Consider the following 23,469-nt stretch of genomic DNA (forward strand, 5'->3'; position numbering starts at 1 on the left):
TGCTGCACGTCTACAGTTTGCTAAAGATCCCATGGACAAGCCAGAAGGCTATTGCAAAAATGTTTTGTGGACAGATGAGACCAAAATAAAACTTTTTGGTTTCAACGAGGGGGACGGCATGGTGGTGTAGTGGTTAGCACTGTCGCCTCACAGCAAGAAGGTCTTGGGTTCGAGCCCAGAGACCAGCGAGGGCCTTTCTGTGTGGAGTTTGCATGTTCTCCCCGTGTCTGTGTGGGTTTCCTCTGGGTGCTCCGGTTTCCCCCACAAGACATGCAGGTTAGGCTAATTGGTGGCTCTAAATTGACCGTAGGTGTGAGTGTGAATGGTTGTTTGTGTCTCTGTGTCAGCCCTGCGATGACCTGGCAACTTGTCCAGGGTGTACCCCGCCTCTCACCCATAGTCAGCTGGGATAGGCTCCAGCTTTCCTGCAACCCTGTAGGACAGGATAAGCGGCTACAGATAATAGATGGATGGGTTTCAATGAGAAGCATTATGTCTGGAGAAAGGAAAACACTGCATTCCAGCATAAGAACCTTATCCCATCTGTGAAACATGGTGGTGGTAGTATCATGGTTTGGGCCTGTTTTGCTGCATCTGAGCCAGGATGGCTTGGCATCATTGATGGAACAATGAATTTTGAATTATACCAGCGAATTCTAAAGGAAAATGTCAGGACATCTGTCCATGAACTGAATCTCAAGAGAAGGTGGGTCATGCAGCAAGACAACGACCCTAAGCACACAAGTCGATCTACAAAAGAATGGTTAAAGAAGAATAAAGTTAATGTTTTGGAATGGCCAAGTCAAAGTCCTGACCTTAATCCAATCGAAATGTTGTGGAAAGACCTGAAGCGAGCAGTTCATGTGAGGAAACCCACCAACATCCCAGAGTTGAAGCTGTTCTATATGGAGGAACGGGCTAAAATTCCTCCAAGCCGGTGTGCAGGACTGATCAACAGTTACCAGAAATGTTTAGTTGCAGTTATTGCTGCACAAGGGCGTCACACCAGGTACCGACAGCAAATGTTCACATACTTTTGCCATTCACAGATATCTAATATTGGATCATTTTCCTCAATAAATAAATGATGAAGTATAATATTTTTGTCTCATTTGTTTAACTGGGTTCTCTTTATCTACTTTTAGGACTTGTGTGAAAATCTGATGATGTTTTAGGTCATATTCAGAAATATAGAAAATTTTAAAGGGTTCACAAACTTTCAAGCACCATTGTACCAGCATGCTTTGCATAAAATAGTTTGCATACTGGTTCATTTTTGTTTTCTGTAGAGCCATACCTGGGTTATATGGATTTCACTGGATTTCCACTCTATGGATTTCACCTTTCATCTGACAACAAATCAATATTAAGTGTTTTCTGAAATTTTCCAAGACCTGTGATGACCTGGCAACTTGTCCAGGGTGTACCCTGCCTCTCGCCCATAGTCAGCTGGGATAGGCTCCAGTTTGCCTGCGACCCTGTAGAACAGGATAAGCGGTTACAGATAATGGATGGATGAATGAAATTTTCCATTATCCCTCACTTACCAGATGAAACGGTGAGAACATTCTTGATCACAATACCAAAACAGCTCAAACTGACAGTGCAAATTCACCAATTAACAAGAAGCAAGCGTAAGATAGTTGTAGGTAGTGTTGTAGTTGAGTCACTAAACCTTGAGTCCGAGTCCAGTCTCGAGTCCCCAGTGCTCAAGTCCGAGTCAAGTCCAAATCATTAAAGAAAATTTCGAGTCGAGTCCGAGTCGAGTCCACTATTGATCCAAGTCGAGTCCAAGTCGAGAACAAGACTCCAACTGCACCATTTGACGGTGGCTGTTTCAGCGCCATTAACATTAGTTTGTTCCTGAACATGACGTATGAACAGGTGAATGTGCTTCTCTTTGTCAGGGAGTGTGAAGTATTCTGTCAGAGATGGTTGGGAGATGGATATAAGTGCAGAAGGTGCGTTTATTAAAACAAGTGAAGACAGGTAAACAATCCAGAACGGCAGGCAAATAATTTTTTTTTATAATGGATGTCGATAATTATGTCGATAATTATGTCGATAATAATTATGGAACGGTGTCAATAACGGTGAACAAAGGTGTTGATAATTATGGAACGGTGTCGCTAACTGTGAGCAAAGGTGTCGATAATTACGGAACGGTGTAAATACCGTAACTGTGAACAAAAGGTGTCGATAATTGTGGAACGGTGTCGATAACTGTGAACAAAGGTGTCGATAATTGTGGAACGGTGTCGATAACTGTGAACAAAGGTGTCGATAATTGTGGAACGGTATCGATAACTGTGAACAAAGATGTCGATAATTATGGAACGTGTCGATAACTGTGAACAAAGGTGTTGATAATTATGGAATGGTGTCGATAACTGTGAACAAAGGTGTCTATAATTGTGGAACGGTGTCATATGATCTGATACGCTAAGTAATCAGGAATCAACTAGTTTTTTTTCCAGTGGAAGTTTGAGTAATTATTCATGCACAACTTACATACTGAAAGTCTTTTCTACTTTTGCAATGGCCAAAAGATTGTTAAGGTGTCGATAATTGTAGCCGCCACTCTATTATGGTTTCTTAAAGGAGAACTGAAGTCATTTTTAAACTTGCTTTATTTCTTAATTAACGTGTTATTCAATTATGTTTTCGGTTTTAGTAACCTTATATCGTGACTCATATTGGAAACTAATTGCAATTAAATATTATACTTATCGGCCTATTTGTTTTTTTGAATTTAGTTCGTTCGGTCCACAGCAGGCGTCGCTTATCCGCGCGATCTTCTCAAGACTTGTGCGAGACTTCGAAACATGAAGTGTCAGCCAGGTGTCAGTGCCGCCATTTTGAAAACTGTTTTCCAAATGAAATATTGCACAAAAACGAGTTTAAATGACGATTACTGCCTACTTTTTTCAAACTTTCCTGATTGCTATCAAAACAAACAAGACTTCCGGCTTGATTACATCAGCATTCGAAAGAGGGTGCGCGCGTCTTTTGACAACATTGACAGATGTTGGTCACTTTGCTTTCTGCTGTACGTTTTACTTCCATCCTACGATGTCTCGCACAGGTTTCAACATATCTCGTTTACAGCCATTGCTTTGACATATGGACTGATATATTACATAGCATGTTTCAAACACTCATAGCTTGCTATAGCAGCGACAAAATAGCTATCAAAAATGCATTCATATTAAATGAGATAAATAGAATTTTGATAATAAAAATTTGCCTTCAGTTCTTTCTTAATGTAAAGATTTCAAAGTATATTATGAGAAGGAAAACTGAATGTTGGTCAAAACACAATTTTTCATCTTTTTGGCTGATTTCCAGAATTCAGTCATGGCGATGTCTGATGGGTTTTCCCAGGCCTCCACACGTATAATTATGCACTTGGCAAGAATGCTATACTCCGAAGAAACCAGCTGATACAAATATGAATAAACCCCAAGCTGAATAATGCAGCCAAAATGGCATGCCACAGTGACACGGAAATACAACAATCATCCTGTTTACGGTTACATTTACTGAAGACACAGAGGTGAAGTTTGAGAAACACACAACAAATGGAAAAGTACTGAAGTAACACCTACGTACAGCCCAGAAAACAGTGAAGGTGCATCTGAAGTGCTCAATACACACAGGCAGTGAACGGGTTAAGTTTTATAGCTTGTGCGTTGCCTTTTAGGGAAAAGGAGGCAGAGCTCTATGGTGTAATTTCAGGAAGGGAAAAACACAAGACATACAGTACAGTGTAAAAGTCTTAGGCACCCCAGATTTTTTTCATACAAACTTTGTTATAAATTTCTATTTGGTGATTCCTACATTACTGAGTCAAAACATTACAAAAACATTTTAGAGTCCAAATGTTCTTTTTTTTTTCCAGCACAAAATTAAATGTTACAGAAACTAGATAGAACTCGACGCCAACGGCGTCGATGGGGATGCCTCCGCCCGGTAGACTACATGCCTTATTAAGTTGTGATTTGGGGATGGACATTTGACCTCACAGTAATCTTGACCTGTAACCTCTTAACCTCAAAATCTAATCAGTTCATGTTTGTCCCAAAGCGCACAAATAGTGAAAGTTTGGCAAAATTCCTTTCATTTGCCTTGGAGATATTGTGTTCACAAGGTTTTCGGACAGACATTTGACCTCACAGTGACCTTGACCTTAGACCTCTTGATCTCAAAATCTAATCATTTCATCCTTGTCCCAAAGTGCACAAATGGTGAAAGTTTGGTGAAATTCCTTTCATTAGTCTTTGAGATATGGTGTTCACAAAGTCTGGGGATGGACATTTGACCTCACAGTAATCTTGACCTGTGACCTTTTAACCTCAAAATCTAATCAGCTCATGTTTGTCCCCAAATGCACAAATGGTGAAGGTTTGGTGAAATTTCTTTCAGTTGCCTTGGAGATATTGTGTTCACAAGGTTTTCGGACAGACATTTGACCTCACAGTGACCTTGACCTTAGACCTTTTAACCTCAAAATCTAATCAGTTCATGTTTGTCCCAAAGCGCACAAATGGTGAAAGTTTGGAGAAATTCCTTTCATTAGCCTTTGAGATATCGCGTTCACAAGGTTTCGGGACGGACGCACGCACGCACGCACGGACGGACGGACGGACAACCCGAAAACATGCCTCCTGCACCTTAAGGTGGCGGAGGCATAAAAAAAGTTTGTATCTGAGCAGCATATTACATAAGACAGCACTTTTCAGATTAAAAAAGAAACTAGATAGAACTCGACGCCAACGGCGTCGATGGGGATGCCTCCACCCGGTAGACTACACGGCTTATTAAGTTGTGATTTGGGGATGGACATTTGACCTCACAGTAATCTTGACCTGGTGAAATTACTTGTATCAGCCTTGGAGATATTGTGTTCACAAGGTTTTCGGACAGACATTTGACCTCACAGTGACCTTGACCTTAGACCTTTTGATCTCAAAATCTAATCAGTTGATCTTTGTCCCCAAATGCACAAATGGTGGAAGTTTGGTGAAATTCCTTTCATCTGCCTTGGAGATATTGTGTTCACAATGTTTTCGGACAGACATTTGACCTCACAGTGACCTTGACCTTAGACCTTTTGATTTCAAAATCTAAACAGTTCATGTTTGTCCCAAAGCGCACAAATGGTGAAAGTTTGGTGAAATTCCTTTCATTAGCCTTTGAGATATCGCATTCACAAGGTTTTGGGACAGACGCACGCACGGACAGACGGACAACCCGAAAACATAATGCCTCCTGCACCTTACAGTGGTGGAGACGTAAACATAACAAAAGCTACTGGAAAATTTTTGCTGCAAAGTGAAGAAGTGAGTGTGACAGTCAAAGTGTCCAGAAGAACTGTGGCTGGTTCTGCAAGATGCTCAGTAAAACCTACAGCTCATTTCCTTATCAAACTGCACTCATTGGACCTGAGACTACTTTTTTTTTTTAAAGCAAAGGGTCGACTCGTCTCACACCAAATATCGACTTTGTTCTTTTATTATGGCTTACTGATTACTGTTTATAGTCTTTTTTTTAAAGTTGAAACATTTAATTTCTTTATTTTTAAGCCATTTTTGGTCGACAGCATTTCTTTACATGTGCCAAAGACTTTGGCACAGCACTATAAGGTGGTGTTTACATTAGACCGTATCAGCGGATCATCAGATTAACGTTTTTAAAACGATTCGCGTGCACACAGCAACGCCAATACACGATTCGCATCCACACAGCAACGCCAATACACGGATACGCTAATCACATGACTAATTAGACGGCACGCAAGTTGAAATGTGTAAATAAACCTCAGTGCGGCTCAGCGCTTCCTCCTCCGCAATCAGGCATCCTGCGCTCCAAATCACTCCGCCCTGAACAGCGAGTGCCCTCTGGAGGGTGCGCACTCCAGCCCTGCGCAGCTCACAGAGCGCGCGAGTGAAGCGCACGAGCAGTGATTCGGGACTGAGCCGTCCGCGCCATTTTTCAGCAGTCGCGTCACATGACCAACGTGGCATGACCAACGCCAGCGAATGAGGAAGGTGGATGTCACAGTGACGTTGTCCAATGACGACGTCAGCTAGAGCTCAGCACTGCGTATCCTCGTTCCTCAATGTTTACACAGCACCGGATCAGATACGTACTGGGTTGAATACGTGGGCCCTGGCGGATTCAAACTGTTCCGCCTGTGGAGTCGTTTCCCGGCGTTTTAATGTGCACGGACAGTGCATCCGCGACGAAAACGAGACGGATACGGTCTAATGTAAACACCACCTAAGTCAATGAAATCCAACGCAAGGTGATACTGGGTGTCAAAGTGCCTTTAAAATTCTGCGATTATTATTGAATATGTGGTCTATTGTATATCTACATATAGTTCGAACCATTCAAATATTTATATTGCATTAATATGGCTTTTTTAATGAATTAAGTAAGGAAGTAAAATGTATTCGTATAGCACTTTTCACAGACAAAAGTCACAAAGTGCTTTACAAAAGCAAATAAAATAGAAATAACACAAATACAATCACAGTACAATTAATAACACACACAACAACAAGTGCATAAGGAACAATAAGAGATCAGCCAGGCATTTCCCCAAATGCCTGTTTAAACAAGTGAGTCTTCAAACTGCCTTTTAAAACAGTCCACAGAGTCAGCAAACCTGACATGGGTGGGCAGGGCATTCCACAATTTGGGGGTGACAACTTCTTTAAACGAGTGCTTGGAACTGACAAGAGGTTCTGGGGTGGGTTTCCTGAAAGCCTCTTAAGGCCAAGAGAGTCTTAAATTACCTCTTAAGATCCATCGTCAAGCTAACGTGGTTTTCTCGAACAACATCGTAGCCCAAGTAGTCCTTTATTTTGCTCGGAATTTACGAGAGACCCGGACCACTCGTTCAAAACAAAGAGCGACTCGCTCGCCACCGAATACACAGAATGCACTGCGTCCCTGAGGGACTCTCACAGTCAACAGGGAAACTGGTATTGTATCTGCTGGCAGTGTTCAATTATTTTTCTTGTGCATTGCAAGTACATCGAGTGAATTATTAAATAACTATACACAAAACACTATGAATATATTTCCGTATGTTATGGAATTACATATGGATATCGGAATGTCACATTGATATCACCACATTTGAATCAAATTTAACTCCATTAGGCGAGTGATTACTGAATTTAGTGTCATAAATGAGACACATTTCTGCACCTCAAACACTGCATGTGCATTTATAAGGGAGAACATTGCCCACTCTGCACTGTGGATAACAGTTGAAATAATCCTGACTGCATGATCAGGGGATAAAATTGAAATCAGAGAGCATGGGGAACACTTTTACTTAATTATTTAGCTTATTATTTGCTCATTCTTTCGTGTGAACTTTTGCTCATTTAATTAAAAACACACATGGAATAAAAAAATTGCCCCAAAAGGTAAAATAGTTTCATTAATTAATTACCATATTATATATGGAATGCTGGGCGGCACGGTGGTGTAGTGGTTAGCGCTGTCGCCTCACAGCAAGAAGGTCCGGGTTTGAGCCCCGGGGCTGGCGAGGGCCTTTCTGTGTGGAGTTTGCATGTTCTCCCCGTGTCCGCGTAGGTTGACAAGTCGCCAGGTCATCACAGGGCTGACACATAGACACAGACAAACATTCACACTCACGGTCAATTTAGAGTCACCAGTTAACCTAACCTGCATGTCTTTGGACTGTGGGGGAAACCGGAGCACCCGGAGGAAACCCACACGGACAACATGCAAACTCCACACAGAAAGGCCCTCGCCGGCCACGGGGCTCGAACCCAGGACCTTCTTGCTGTGAGGCGACAGCGCTAACCACTACACCACCGTGCTGCCCTGTTTAAAATGTGTAAAAGAAAAAAAAAATGTGTACAACAACCATTTTTTTAAGATACGAATGGAACATTAAGTATAGCAACAACAAAAATTGTGGTGCGGGGGCGCTGTAGTTTATTTGCTCTCTGAGGGGGGGCGGGGCTGACTCTCCCACACTTTGAAAACCCCTGTTCTAAAGCATCACTTGTGTTATTTTCTGTCTATGTATACAATATTCAGGCATGAGATTTTTAGCTCAAAATCTGATTTAAGACTTTTGTTATTATATTAAAATCCAAGACAAGAGTCTTATTTCAGATTTTTCACTCTCATGCCTGATACATGAATCCCATAACCTACAGTAATTGATATAACAATATCAACAATTCAAAAAAAAATCTTTAACTGTATACATTTCAATTAATTGGGCTCCACTGGTTTTATCATTTCAACCGCGCATCAGACCCTCGTCCAACTGAAAATGTCGTTTTCTCCCCCATGAGAATTTTGAAAAGTTGACAAGTATGTGTCGAATATTCATCCAGCCATAGAAAGTGCAAGCAGTACAAGTTGGCAAGAGCAATGCACCAAATGGGCACAGCATTGCTGAGCAGACTTCATGTGCAAACAGCTTGGAGTGCAGGATCACGACTCAACCACATGAGCTGCGTGACTGCAGAAGAAATCACGTCGACTGGAAAAACTCTTATCTCAGCTCACCTGGATCTAAAGGAACACCCAGTGCACTGCTCCAGCCATTCATTCACTTTATTCATCATAGGAGAAGAATTCTCACGAGCGCGTGCGTCTGCAAACTTGCTTTTCAACATGATAATGTATAACCTAGATGCATTTTCCTGGGGAAAAATAATAATAATAATAATAATAATAATAATAGCATAATAATCCAGTCACATGATCAGAGACTAACCTGCTGTATCCCAGCACTTATTTCCGTGTGCGGATTGGCGCTCGCGCGTTACTGCAGTAACCTTTTAATCGGAATCCACATCAATGAGAGAACAAAGTCCCGCACACATCAAAGCTCGAGTCCCAACACCGACCTGCAGAATCCTGACGGCGCTCCTGCGTTCTTCTCTGTGCACCCATTCACTGGATTGGACAGAAGGCTTTAACTTGACTCTTTAACCGGACCTGTCAGCGAGCACGCGCTTTCTGACCGAGTGCGCGTTCTCGCGCACTTCAAGGTGACTAACGTTCATTACAGAAGGAGCTTAGATTAATTCCCAAAACACAGAAAAAAACAGAAATGATGTTTTCTCCTCACACACTAACAGTACATTTATGTATTTGGTACAGTGCAGTATACTATATCTCATCTCATCTCATTATCTCTAGCCGCTTTATCCTGTTCTACAGGGTCGCAGGCAAGCTGGAGCCTATCCCAGCTGACTACGGGCGAAAGGCGGGGTACACCCTGGACAAGTCGCCAGGTCATCACAGGGCTGACACATAGACACAGACAACCATTCACACTCACATTCACACCTACGGTCAATTTAGAGTCACCAGTTAACCTAACCTGCATGTCTTTGGACTGTTGGGGAAACCGGAGCACCCGGAGGAAACCCACGCGGACACGGGGAGAACATGCAAACTCCACACAGAAAGGCCCTCGCCGGCCCCGGGGCTCGAACCCAGGACCTTCTTGCTGTGAGGCGACAGCGCTAACCACTACACCACCGTGCCGCCCAGTATACTATATAGTATAGTCAAGTCAAGTCAAGTTTATTTGTACAGCGCTTTTAACAATAAACATTGTCGCAAAGCAGCGTTACAGAATTTGAACGACTTAAAACATGAGCTAATTTTATCCCTAATCTATCCGCAATGAGCAAGCCTGTGGCGACGGTGGCAAGGAAAACCTCCCTCAGACGCCATGAGGAAGAAACAGACTCAAAAGGGAACCCATCCTCATTTGGGCAACAACAGACAACATGACTATAGCATTAACAGTCCTAACAAAGTCAGCTTCGTTGATGCTATAAACCCCCCACTGACGGAAACCCGAGCGCAAAACCGTTCACGACAACCGCAGTCCTAAAGTCAGCAAGTCAACTGCAGTCCCCAGCCACAAAAGCACCACTGCAAAAGTCCAGAGCTTTCCTCCAGGCGCGACCCCCAAGTGTCCACATGGGGCCGTCTTCCACAGGACCGATGCGATGAGACTCCAACCAGACACAGGGCACCAGGATGGATCAGGCAGGTCTGAGGAGCAGAAGAGGTCAGCATCTCGATCCCAGGACCGACATGTAACTCAGAGGGACAGATTTGGGGGAGAGAGAGAAAACACCGGTTGTTAGGTATGCCCAGTGTTACCTGAATAAGTAGGAAGAGTATACATATTGTACTGAGTACAAGCAGGGACTCCGGCAACTAACTATGACAGCATAACTAAAAGCGGAGAGCCAGAAGGTAACACAGGCATGAGGGAGCCCCGGGACATAAAGCAGCAGCCACTACACCATCAACAAACTCGAGTGAGCAAGCGAGTGGGGACTGACAGCATCCATACATCCCAGTTTACCAAAACACTCTGTCTGAGGATCCTCCAGATCTACACCTTTACCTCATAAACACCATTAACACAAGGCTTGACTAAACAGATGTGTTTTCAGCCTAGACTTAAAAGCTGAGACTGTGTCTGATTCCCAAACACTACACTACTTGGAAGGCTGTTCCATAACTGTGGGGCTTTGTAAGAAAAGGCTCTGCCCCCTGATGTAGCCTTCACTATACGAGGTACCAGCAGATAGCCTGCACCTTTTGATCTAAGTAGGCGTGGCGGGTCATAGAGGAGCAGAAGTTCACTCAGGTACTGTGGTGCGAGACCATTCAGTGCTTTAAAGGTCAATATTTTATAATCAATATCAAATTTGATTGGGAGCCAATGCAGTGTGGATAAGACAGGGGTGATGTGGTCATATTTTCTAGTTCTAGTAAGGACTCTTGCTGCTGCATTTTGAACTAACTGGAGCTTGTTTATGCACTTATTGGAACATCCAGACAGTAAGGCATAAGAATAATCCAACCTGGAGGTAACAAAAGCATGAACTAGTTTTTCCGCGTCTTGTAGTGGCATTACATTTCTTATTTTAGCAATATTTCTGTATAGTGTATCATTGTTTGTTTGTTTGTTTGTTTGTTTAGTTGGTTTGTTTAGTTGGTTTTCCCTCAAATCTGTCATTAAAAAAATTCCATCCTTAAAACTTTACTCCACCTACGTGCTAACTTCCAGAAGCCCATTCCCGCCACCACAATAATGGGGCGTGGGTGGCACGGTGGTGTAGTGGTTAGCACGGTTGCCTCACAGCAAGAAGGTTCCGGGTTTGAACCCAACGGCTGGTGAGGGCCTTTCTGTGTGGAGTCTGCGTGGGTTTCTTCCAGGTGCTCCGGTTTCCCCCACAATCCAAAGACATGCAGTTAGGTTAACGTGGGGCGGCCTTGGGCTGAGGTGCCCTTGAGCAAGGTACCTGACCCCTGACTGCTCCCCGGGCGCTCTGGTGTGGCTGCCCACTGCTCTGGGTGCGTGTGTTCACTGCTTCAGATGGGTTAAATGCAGAGGATGAATTTCACTGTGCTTGAACTGTGCATGCGACAAATAAAGGTTTCTTCTTCTTAATGATAATCAGGTTTCTCTTAATTAATGAATGTCACAATTAAGTTATAATGACATAATAATGACTCGATATCTCAGAATAGTGAGAGAATTTTCTCATAATGGTGACTTTCTCTCTCATAACTATGACTAGTTATGAGAGGTCATAGGTGGTGTAAGTGGTTAGCATGTTCACCTCAGAGCAAGAAGGTTCTGGGTTCAAACCCAGTAGCCGGCAGGGGCTTTCTGTGTGGAGTTTGCATGTTCTCCTTGTGTCTGTGCGGGTTTCCTCCCACAGTTCAGAGACATGCGGTTAGGTTAATATGGGACGGCCTTGGGCTGAGGTGCCCTTGAGCGAGGCACCTAATTCCCAACTGCTCCCCAGGCACTGTTAGCATGGCTGCCCACTGCTCTGGGTATGTGTGTGTTCACTGCTTCAGATGGGTTAAATGCAGAGAGGAATTTCACAAGTGTGTGATGAATAAAGTTGTGCTTTAAATTTTGAGAAAATGTTTGTTATCCATCATCTGTAACCGCTTATCCTGTACAGGGTTGTGGGCAAGCTGGAGCCTATCCCAGCTGACAATGGGTGAGAGGCGGGGTACACCCTGGACAAGTCACCAGACCATCGCAGGGCTGACACATAGAGAAAAACAACCATTCACACTCACATTCACACTTACGGTCAATTTAGTATTAAATAATATGGGTCAAAACCACACTTATCGATCTTCGCTCGATCGTTCAAATCGTGGTAATAATGAGAAAATTCAGCATTGTTTACAGACACGCTTTCAGCAGCTGCCATCCTAGTTGCTTTGTATATCCACCATCATGTCGGACGCTCATGACGTAGCACATTTTGATCACGTGGTTGGAAGTCATCTATAATGAGTAGGAATTATCTTAGAAAGTGTGTGGGGGGAAGGGGAGGGTTATACATAGACCCATTTTTACATTTATCATTGTTTTTTCAAGAACGTATTTCTTTCTTAACATCACCTAAGAAATCCAGTTTAACCTGGTGCTAGCTAATAGCATGTGAACATCACAATTTATACCTCCATCCATCCATTATCCATAACTGCTTATCCTGTGCAGGGTCGCGGGCAAGCTGGAGCCTATCCCAGCTGACTATGGGTGAGAGGTAGGGTACACCCTGGATAAGTCACCAGGTCATCACAGGGCTGACACATACAGTAGAGACAAACAACCATTCACAGTCACATTCACACCTACGGTTAATTTAGAGTCACCAGTTAGCCTAACCTGCATGCCTTTGGACTGTGGGGGAAACCGGAGCACCCGGAGGAAACCCACACAGACACGGGGAGAACATGCAAACTCCACACAGAAAGGCCCTCGCCGGCCACGGGGCTCGAACCCAGAACCTTCTTATTGTGAGGCGACAGCGCTAACCACTACACCACCGTGCCGCCCACAAGTTATACCTTTCTCATGCAACTGCATATTATACTGATTGTATATATTAACATATTTTTACAGTAAAAATTAACATCTGTATACAGCTTTCACTTTCAGTTATGCTGTCAGAGCTAAAGACCTGCCAGGCTCCCTGGTTGACCACAATATATACACCCTTTTAAACCACTGTACAATAAGAGCAGACATATTAATCTGTCAAGAAGTTCATGAACTTCTACCCTCAGATGTGATGCAGATGCCTGATCTTGACACATTTCAACTGCTGTGGCTTCTCCCTCCATCTGGACTTGCCTGATTCATTCTGATACTCTACTTCTGCTTGGATCTTCTGCACTTTGACTCACCTTCAACTGCATGTATAGTGGATATACACCCCCCCTCCCCCGTTAAAATGATAGGTTTTCCTGATGTAAAAAAAATGAGACCACGATAAATAATTTCAAAACTTTTCCCACCTTTAATGTGACCTATAACCTGTACAATTCAATTGAAAAACAAACAAATCTGTTAGAGAGAAAAACATAAAAAATAAAAAAAATGTACAATAAGCTGGTTGCATAAGTGTGCACACCCTTAAACTAATACTTTGTTGAGGCACCTTTTGATTTAATTACAGCATTCAGTCTTTTTGGGTCGGATTCAATCAGCTTACCACATCTAGACTTGGCAATACCTGACCACTCTTCTTCACGCTTCCTTTTGGCGCTCCAAATCTGTCAGATTGCGAGGGCGTCTCTTGTGCACAGCCCTCTTCAAGTCATCCCACAGATTTTCAACTGGATTTAAGTCTGGGCCCTGGCTGGGCCATACTTTTTTGGGGTCATTGTCATGCTGAAATGTTTAATAAGATCCTTTGTTTAATAAGATCCTAGATCCTAGAGAATGAGAAAATGCCAAATGAATGGAAGAAAGAGTGTGCTAGTCCCAATATACAAGAATAAGGGAGATGTACAGAGCTGCAGTAATTACAGAGGGATAAAATTGATGAGCCACACCATGAAGCTATGGGAAAGGGTATTGGAGGCAAGATTGAGAAGAGAGGTAGCAATCTGTGAACAGCAGCACGGGTTTATGCCAAGAAAGAGCATGTCGGATGCAATTTTTGCTTTAAGAATGTTAATGAAGAAGTACAGAGAAGGCCAGAGAAAGCTACATTGTGTGTTTGTAGACCTGGAGAAGGCATACGATAGAGTGCCGAGAGATGAGTTATGGTATTGTATGAGAAAGAGTGGAGTGAATGAGAAGTATCTTAGAGTGGTGCAAGGCATGTATGAGAACAGTGAAACAGCAGTGAGGTGTGCAGTTGGAACAACTGAATGGTTCAAGGTGAAGGTGGGACTCCATCAAGGATCTGCTTTGAGTCCTTTTTTGTTTGCCATCGTGATGGATAGCTTGACGGACGAAGTGAGGCAAGAGTCACCATGGAACATGATGTTTGTGGATGATATTGTGATATGTGGTGAAAGTAGAAAGGAGGTTGAGTTGGGTTTGGAGAGATGGCAGTATGCATTGGAATGAAGAGGAATGAAGATGAGCAGTAGCAAAACAGAATACATGTGCATCAATGAGAATGGGGATGAGAGTGTAATGAAGATGCAAGGAGTAGACGTAAAGAAAGTTGGTGAACTCAAGTACCTGGGGTCAACTGTGCAGGAAAATGGGGGCTGTGATAGTGAGGTGAGAAAGAGAGTGCAGGCAGGGTGGAGCAGTTGGAGAAGGATTTCGAGAGTCATTTGTGATAGGAAAGTCCCAGCAAAAGTGAAAAGTAAGCTGTATAAAACAGTAGTGAGACCAGCTGTGATGTATAGATTGGAGACCATACTTTTAATGAAGAGACAGGAGGCAAAGTTGAGGATGTTAAGGTTTGCGATGGGAGGGACAAGGTTGGACAGGATAAGGAACAAGCACATCAGAGGGACAGCACATGTGGAGAGCTTGGGAATTAAGTTAAGAGAGATAAGACTGAGATGGTATGGGCACATCCTGAGAAGAGATACAGAGCATGTGGGAAGGAGAATGTTGAGGATGGAGCTGCCAGGCAAACGAAAACGAGGAAGGCCAAAGAGGACATATATGGATGTGGTGAGAGAGGACATGAAAGTGGCAGATGTGGCAGAAAAGGATGCAGAAGACAGGGATCAATGGAGACGAAAGATCCGCTGTGGCGACCCCTAATCGGGAGCAGCCAAAAGAAGAAGAAGAAGTCATGCTGAAAGATGAAATTCCTCTTCATCTTCATCTTTCTAGCAGACACCTGAAGGTTTTGGGCCACATTTGGCTGATATTTAGAACTGTTCATAATTCCCTCCACCTTAACTAAAGCCCCTGCTCCAGCTGAAGAAAAACAACCCCAAAACATGATGCTGCCACCACCATGCTTCACCATGGGTATGGTGCTCTTTTGGTGATGTGCAGTGTTGTTTTTGTGCCAAACATACCTTTTGGAATTGTGACCAAAAAGTTCAACCTTGGTTTCATCAGACCATAGCACATTTTCCAACATGCTTTTGGGAGAGTTGATGTATTCTTTTGCAAAATTTAGCCGGGCCTGGATATTTTTCTTTGTAACAAATGGCTTCCATCTTGCAACCCTACCCCATCGTCCAGACATATGGAGAATACGGGAGATTGTTGTCACATGTAGTACACAACCAGTACTTGTCAGAAATCCCTGCAGCTCCTTCAGTGTTACTGTAGGCCTCTCGGCAGCCTCCCTGACCAGTTTTCGTCTTGCCTTTTCATCAATTTCGGAGGGACGTCCAGTTCTCGGTAATGTCACTGTTGTCCCATATTTTCTTCACTTCTTGATGACTGTCTTCACTGTGCTCCATGGTACATCTAATGCCATGGAAATGTTTTTGTACCCTTCTCCTGACTGATACCTTTCAACAGTGAGATCCCTTTGCTGCTTTGTAAGCTCTCTGTGAACCCTGGCTTTTGCTGGAGGATACAAATGAGTGAATTTCTGAACTTTATTTGGGGTTAATCAGAGTCATTTTAATTGATGGCAAGTGTGAACCCAAAAAGACTGAATGCCGTAATTAAATCAAAAGGTGCTTCAACAAAGTATTAGTTTAAGGGTGTGCACACTTATGCAACCAGCTTATTGTACGCTTTCTATTTTTTATGTTTCCCCCCCTAACAGATTTGTTTATTTATCAATTGAATTATACAGGTTATAGGTCACAAGGTGGGAAAAGTTTTGAAATCGTTTATTGTGGTCTCTTTTTTTTTTTTACTTCAGAAAAACCTATCATTTTAATGGGGTGAGTACACTTTTTATATCCACTGTAAATGGTTCCACATGGATACCGCAAAACCTTTCACTTCCCAAAAACAGTTTGTGCTCAATAATTATTTTTGTTTTAGTGGATAATCTCACTTGGACACTGTAGATTTGTATCTAAGCAATGCTGCTATATTCATAAAGACTTTCCTGTGCTTATCCCAGGAGTCGCAATATACTCACACTGAAAATCTTTTCAAAACAGTGCTGTTTGCCTTTATTCTGATACATGCTACTATCTGGTGTCACCTAGAAGAGTATGGGTTCCCTTTGTGAGTCTGGTTCTTCTCAGGCTTCCTTCCTCATGTCTTCTCAGGGAGTTTTTCCCTGCCACCTAGCAAGGAAGATCTAGCTTGCTCATTAGGGACCTAAAGTTACATCCAGATTGATGTAAAGCCGCTTTGTGACAATATAATAAAAAACGTTATGAGCATATGGCTATTTATGTTGCCAAACCCCAAGTATTATCAAAGTCAACTGAACACTTGTCTTTCAAGAGATATAATTTAACTCAGATACCTGTTTTGTCTCTTATTCATGGTAAGTTGAAAGGATATAATGTAAGTGCCAACTATAATAATTTAGTCCAATAATTTAGCACAAGGTGGCACGGTGGTGTAGTGGTTAGCGCTGTCGCCTCACAGCAAGAAGGTCCGGGTTCGAGCCCCGTGGCCGGTGAGGGCCTTTCTGTGCGGAGTTTGCATGTTCTCCCCGTGTCCGCGTGGGTTTCCTCTGGGTGCTCCGGTTTCCCCCACAGTCCAAAGACATGCAGGTTAGGTTAACTGGTGACTCTAAATTGACCGTAGGTGTGAATGTGAGTGTGAATGGTTGTCTGTGTCTATGTGTCAGCCCTGTGATGACCTGGCGACTTGTCCAGGGTGTACCCCGCCTTTCGCCCGTAGTCAGCTGGGATAGGCTCCAGCTTACCTGCGACCCTGTAGAACAGGATAAAGCGGCTAGAGATAATGAGAATAATAAATATGGGAGCAGCACGGTGGTGTAGTAGTTAGCACTGTTACTTCACAGCAAGAAGCATCTAGGTTTGAACCTTGTGATCCAATGGGGCCTTACTGTGTGGAGTTTACAGGTTCTCCCCGTGCCAGTGTGGGTTTCCTCCGGGTGTTCCGGTTTCCTCCCACAGTCTGAAGACATGTAGATTAGGTCAACTGGCTACTCTAAATTGTCCATAGGTGGGAGTGTGAATGATTGTTCGTCTCTGTGTAGCTCTATGATAGCTCTATGTGAACCCCGCCTCTTGCCCAAATTCATCTGGGATTGGCTCCAGCTGACCCACGACCCTCACTGGATAAGCAGTATAGATAATGGATGGATGGATGGATGATAAATATGATATTTGAAGGGAATTGAACAGCAAGAACAGTGCTTTTATGCCATCTAGTGGATAAACTGAGTCAGTTTAGAGCTTATTGAAAACTCTAAGATGTTATGCATTGCTATTTGTTATAATCCGTTCCAAAAAGAAGATAATTACAACCCTAATTCCAAAAAGGTTGGGGCACTATCTCATCTCATCTCATCATCTCTAGCCGCTTTATCCTGCTCTACAGGGTCGCAGGCAAGCTGGAGCCTATCCCAGCCGACTACGGGCGAAAGGCGGGGTACACCCTGGACAAGTCGCCAGGTCATCACAGGGCTGACACATAGACACAGACAACCATTCACACTCACATTCACACCTACGCTCAATTTAGAGTCACCAGTTAACCTAACCTGCATGTCTTTGGACTGTGGGGGAAACCGGAGCACCCGGAGGAAACCCACGCAGACACGGGGAGAACATGCAAACTCCGCACAGAAAGGCCCTCGCCGGCCACGGGGCTCGAACCCGGACCTTCTTGCTGTGAGGCGACAGCGCTAACCACTACACCACCGTGCTGCCGGTTGGGGCACTATGTAAAACATAATTAAAAACAGAATGTGAAGATTTACAAATCATGGAAACCCTGTATTTCATTGGAAATAGTACAAAGACAACATATCAAATATTGAAACTGAGAAATGTCATTGTTTTTTGAAAAATATATGCTCATTTTGAATTTAATGTCAGAAACACATTTCAGAAAAGTTGGGACAGGGGCAACAAAAGACTGAAAAAGTTGTGTAATGCTAAAAAAAATAATAATTTAGTTAATTCTTGGGTTTCAGTCACGTGACTTTTCTTAGCGATTTTACTTCCAGTAAAACAGCCGGTGGTCAAGCAAACCAAAATGGCTGCCATAATGCAAACAACTAGCAATAACTTTTCAGAGCATGCTCATAATCTAGAAGCCACTGCTCTAGTGCCTTGGATCTGAGTTCATAAAGCTCACAGTTCAATCTCCGCAGCTCATCTTCCATACAAACAACATTCTTTAACGTCATATCTGTCTGGCATGCAACATCATGAGCTGTCTACTTTTGGATTTTTTTGGGGAGTTTCAATCTGTGGTTCTGGTGTGTCGAATCTCGTTTTCTTGTGGAACTGCAGTAAAACCTCTGCACCCTCCAAACGTTTGCGCTTCTCCTCTCGTGATTTTGCTCTTACTTTGTGCTCTTTATCTTCCTCTGACTGCTGTTTGACTTTATCATGACCTAATTTCAATGTTGGAGCCCAGTCTATGTCATCGTCATTGAAAAGACTGCTAAGACACCCTGTTAAAGAAAGCGACACGTGGTTTTCAGTATGGCGGCCATCAAGTGAGGAGTAAACAAAGAAACAGCTGGGGATTTTAGTGCTTTGTGACTAAAAAAAGTACAGTAAAATAATAACACATAGCAAGAAAAGTACTTGGAAAACACTAAGGACATAGCTGAGAGGGATGTACAAACCTTTTACCAAGTGATCACTGCACATTTGAGCATGCTTCGACTCGGCTCCCTTCGATTTCAGTGAGCGGTTCAAAAGCCACCTTTCTCGATGTCTTTTTGTGAAATCCTGTGTTCGTTCACCCTTTTTAATTAGTTCACAGGGAACCCTGAAGAAATCTTTATCAGTTTCATGGTTTAATCAATTCAAACAACCTGAAACAACGCAAACGTAAGGCATTTTTCATGCGAGCAATGTACCTTCTCCATACAAACGCTTTGTCAGCTGAGCTTTGGTAGACCACCAGCTAAAGTTCTGAACAACTAATGAGGTGGATGTGACGTCACATGAAACCCAAGGATTGGCAACAGGTCAGTAAGATGACTGGGTATAAAAAGAGCATCCCAGAGAGGTGGAGTCTCTCAGAAGTAAAGATGGGGAGGGGTTAACTGCTCTGTGAGTGACTGTGGGCAAACAGTGCAACAATTTAAGAATAACGTTCCTCAATGTAAAATCGCAAATAATTTGGGGATCACATCATCTACGGTACATAAAGATTCAGAGAATCTGGAGAAATCTCTATATGCAAGAAACAAGGCTGAAAACTGACATTGGATGCCTGTGATCTTCAGGCCCTCAGGAGACACTGCATTAAAAGCAGACACATGTCTGTAGTGGAAATCACTGTATGGGCTCAGGAACACTTCAGAAAACCATCGTCTGTGAAAACACTTCATTACTGCATTCACAAATGTAAGTTAAAACCACATATAAACAATATCCAGAAATATCGCTGCCTTCTCTGGGCCCGAGCTCTTTGACAATGGACTGAGGCGAAGTGGAAAACTGTCCCGAGGTCTGACGAATCAAAAGTAGAAATTATTTTTAGAAATCATGGACATCACATCCTCCAGGCTAAAGAGGAGAGGGACCATCCGGCTTGTTATCAGTGCACAGTTCAAAAGCCAGTATCTGTGATGGTATGGGGGGCATTAGTGCACATGACATGGGTAGCTTGTACATCTGGGAAGGCCTCATTAATGCTGAATGATATATACACGCTTCAGAGCAATATGCTGCCATCCAGACAAAATCTTTTTCAGTGAAGGCCTTCCTTCTTTCAGCAAGACAATGCCAAACCACTTTCTGCACATATTAAAACTACATGGCTCTGTCAAAAAAGAGTCCAGGTGCTAAACTGGCCTGCCTACAGTCTAAACCTGTCTCCCATTTAAAACTTTTGGAGCATTATGAAGCACAAAATATGACAAAGGAGACCCTGAACTGTTGAGCAACTGAAAATGTATATCAGGCAAGAATGGGACAACATTTCTCTTTCAAAACTACAGCAATTGGTCTCCTCAGTTCCCAAACGTTTACAGAGTGTTGTTAAAAGTAGATGTGATGCAACACAGTGGTAAACATACCCCTGTCCCAACTTTTTTGAAACGTGTTGCTGACATCAAATTTAAAATGAGCATATATTTTTCTAAAACAATAAAATGTATCAGTTTCAATATTAGATATGTTGTCTTTGTACTATTTTCAATGAAATATAGGGTTTCCATGATTTGCAAATTATCACATTCTGTTTTTATTTACAGGTTACACAGCGTCCCAACTTTTTTGGAATTGAGGTTGTACAATAAGTCCTAAAAGAAGACATAGACATAAATCCTGCACCCAAAAAGCTATTTTAAAGGAATGTCGTATATACTAAAACACAGAATTTTAACAATGAGTTGATAGTTATGATTTTTAACTCTCTGTTCTTTCAGTGACCAAAGGGTTTACAGAATTATATTATCCAACAACAAAAAGGTTGAAAATGTAAACAATTAGTACAAAAAAATATTTTAATGTCCAGTGCCTATGAGTGACAATACAGTTACTCAGTGTTCTAAAAGTACTCATACTACCTGTGATACTGAAAGCAATATTATGAGACTTGATCACAAAATCTACAGTACCAGTCAAAAGTTTGTACACCCCACTCATTCATAGGTTCTTCTATATTTTGACTATTTTCTACATTGTAGAACAATACTGAAGACATCAAAACTATGAAATAACATATGGAACATATATGGAATTATATGGTAAACAAAAAAGTGTTTAAAAACAAAATATATTTAACATTTTAGATTCTTCATAGTATCCAGCATTTACCTTGACACTGTGCACACTACTGGCATTATCTTAACCAGCTTCATGAGGTCTTCACCTGGAATGCTTTTCAATTAACAGGCGTGCCTTGTCAAAAATTAATAAAAAAAAACAAAAACAATAGTACAACTCAAGCTCTTTGCATTCAAACTTCAATTATTTCAGTTAAACTCAGTCTCTAAGCCATCCTTTTTCTCAATCTGAGTAACAAACCTTAAAGCTAGATGGCCTTTCGATTTCATAAAATCAGTGAAATTTAGTTCCGTTTGAAATTTGGTCATTGTGATATATGTTTATTTTTGCAATATCTAAAAAAAAAAACAAGCCAAAAAAAACAAACAAAAAAAAACCCCAGGCCATTCTGTAGCTGGGAAGTTACCGTATTTTTCGGACTATAAGTCGCACTTTTTTTCATGGTTCGGCTGGCCATGTGACTTATACTCCGGTGCGACGTATATATGTTTTTTTTTTTTTTCACCGCGGAATAACTGGAGCTGATGCTGAGTCTGACGACAGCCACGCAGAAGAGGAGGAAACGGCGCTTCATCTGCCGCTGGAGGCAGAGTTGTTCAGAAGCGACAACGAGGATGAGGAATTCAATGGATTTGCTGATTTGGAGTGAAATCATCAGCTTGATAAACTTGATTGACCTGTGTTTTATTATTAATGATAGGCCTATAGTTATTTAAATAAGTTATGTAGTGATTTTAGGCAGTGCTTAATTTGTGAAGTGGGAGGTCCCAGAACGCAGGAGGTGGGTGGGTCCGGCGACTTAAAAAAAAAAAGGCGGGGGGTGGTTTACTATAACTTTACGCACATGCGCTTATTGTGTGTGTAAAATAATAATAATAATAATAATAATAATAATAATAATAATAATAATATCAGACATTATGATCTTAGAAAACGCTTTAGTGACAAACAGTTACAGACAGTAATATGTCGTGATATTATATTATAAAATATTAATTTTTATTAGTCTATATATTAAATTATATATTACATTTATCTTCTAAAATGACAGAGTGTACTCATCACAACCGGTTTATTTCACCATTGGAGATCAGATCACACAAGACATGAGTTAAATGACTCATTTTAAGGATTTAAGTAGGGGATTTAAAAGCGGTGGTTGTTGTTTTTTTTTCACTAGTTGGTTGTTTTTACTACCGTACCTGTCTTTGGAGATGATATACCTACAGCCTACTTGACCTCTGATTTGATGAAATAAAATTCGACAAAAATGAAGAATGACTCTCCTCGATGATGACTACAGCTTTAATAACACAGATGAAAGAGCCATGGGGCGATAATAAGCCCTACTGGTAAAAATATTCTAAAAGCAAACTGATTAATGCATCAGTAATAGGCTACTAATATTAGTTATAATAATAATATAGGCTATTAGTAATAACGATAGTGATAGTATTAAAGATAGCAGTAGATATTTAAAATAATCAGACTAGGCTACTTACAGGGCAAAGGGCGCGTTATCACTGCTCAGCTGTTCGTTTATTAAATAAACAATGCAGTCGCGCAGTAACCACGCGCCGCTTATCAGATACAATCACAGATTCTATGGATAGAATAACCCTTCAAAAAAGTGCGACTTGTAGTCCGGTGCGACGTATATATGTTTTTTTCGTCTTCATAATGCATTTTTTGGCTGATGCGACTTAAACTCCGGAGCGACGTATAGTCCGGAAAATACGGTATTTAATTTGAGGGGATTAAAGCAAATAATGTGCATGAAATCACTCGCGTCACGCAGTCAAGCAGACAAAGGAAGTCCGTGTGCACATGCACAGGTTTACCTTTGAGCGTGCACTGACAGTTCCATCATTCTGTCGCTAAACGAACAGCTGATCACACCGAGGTGCTCGCTGAGCGCCGATATTTATTAGTTTGGTCCTGCGTTTCCTTTCCTTTGCAACATAACATCTTTTCTTCTCACTTTCTGTTACTGTAGTCGGTCTTTCATGTTTCATTCACACACTCACGTCCGCTATTTTTCTCTCCTGTTTCAAATTTGTATCCCACAATGCCTTGCGTGAACGGGGAAAGCCCACTACGTGATGCATGACATGGTATCTTGAATTGGGTCATGGTGAAGCAGGAAAAAATAGAGGAGAATTTAAAGACACGTGGCCCTACATTCATTAATTGCTCTATTTAAAAAGTTAAATTGGAAGCCTGTGATTCGAATTCAGTAGCTTTCGGTCCACTAAACAAAAATAATTGGGTGCTGGGGAAAATTCTTTTTATGACCTACACTTGAAAAATCTGAAAGGCAGTACA

General features: G+C 42.1%; 1 protein-coding gene across 8 annotated transcripts in view; it reads right to left on the reverse strand.

Annotated features, from left to right (window-relative positions):
• si:dkey-240h12.4 (death-associated protein kinase 2) overlaps positions 1–9,035 on the reverse strand; it is an 85,928-nt gene extending 76,893 nt beyond the window's left edge. For 3 of the 8 annotated variants that reach the window (XR_009651226.1, XR_009651225.1, XM_060904901.1), the window contains exon 1: positions 8,780–9,033. The gene's annotated coding sequence lies outside the window, so the exon portion shown is untranslated. Of the gene's footprint in view, positions 1–1,297; positions 1,447–3,608; positions 3,651–7,471; positions 7,643–8,779 lie in introns of those variants that run through there. The other 5 variants (XM_060904904.1, XM_060904906.1, XM_060904902.1 and 2 more) reach the window with 5 other exon arrangements.
• Between the last annotated feature and the right edge of the window lie 14,434 nt (positions 9,036–23,469).

The sequence above is a fragment of the Neoarius graeffei genome, chromosome 22 (genome assembly GCF_027579695.1).
Source record: "Neoarius graeffei isolate fNeoGra1 chromosome 22, fNeoGra1.pri, whole genome shotgun sequence".
NCBI lineage: Eukaryota > Metazoa > Chordata > Actinopteri > Siluriformes > Ariidae > Neoarius > Neoarius graeffei.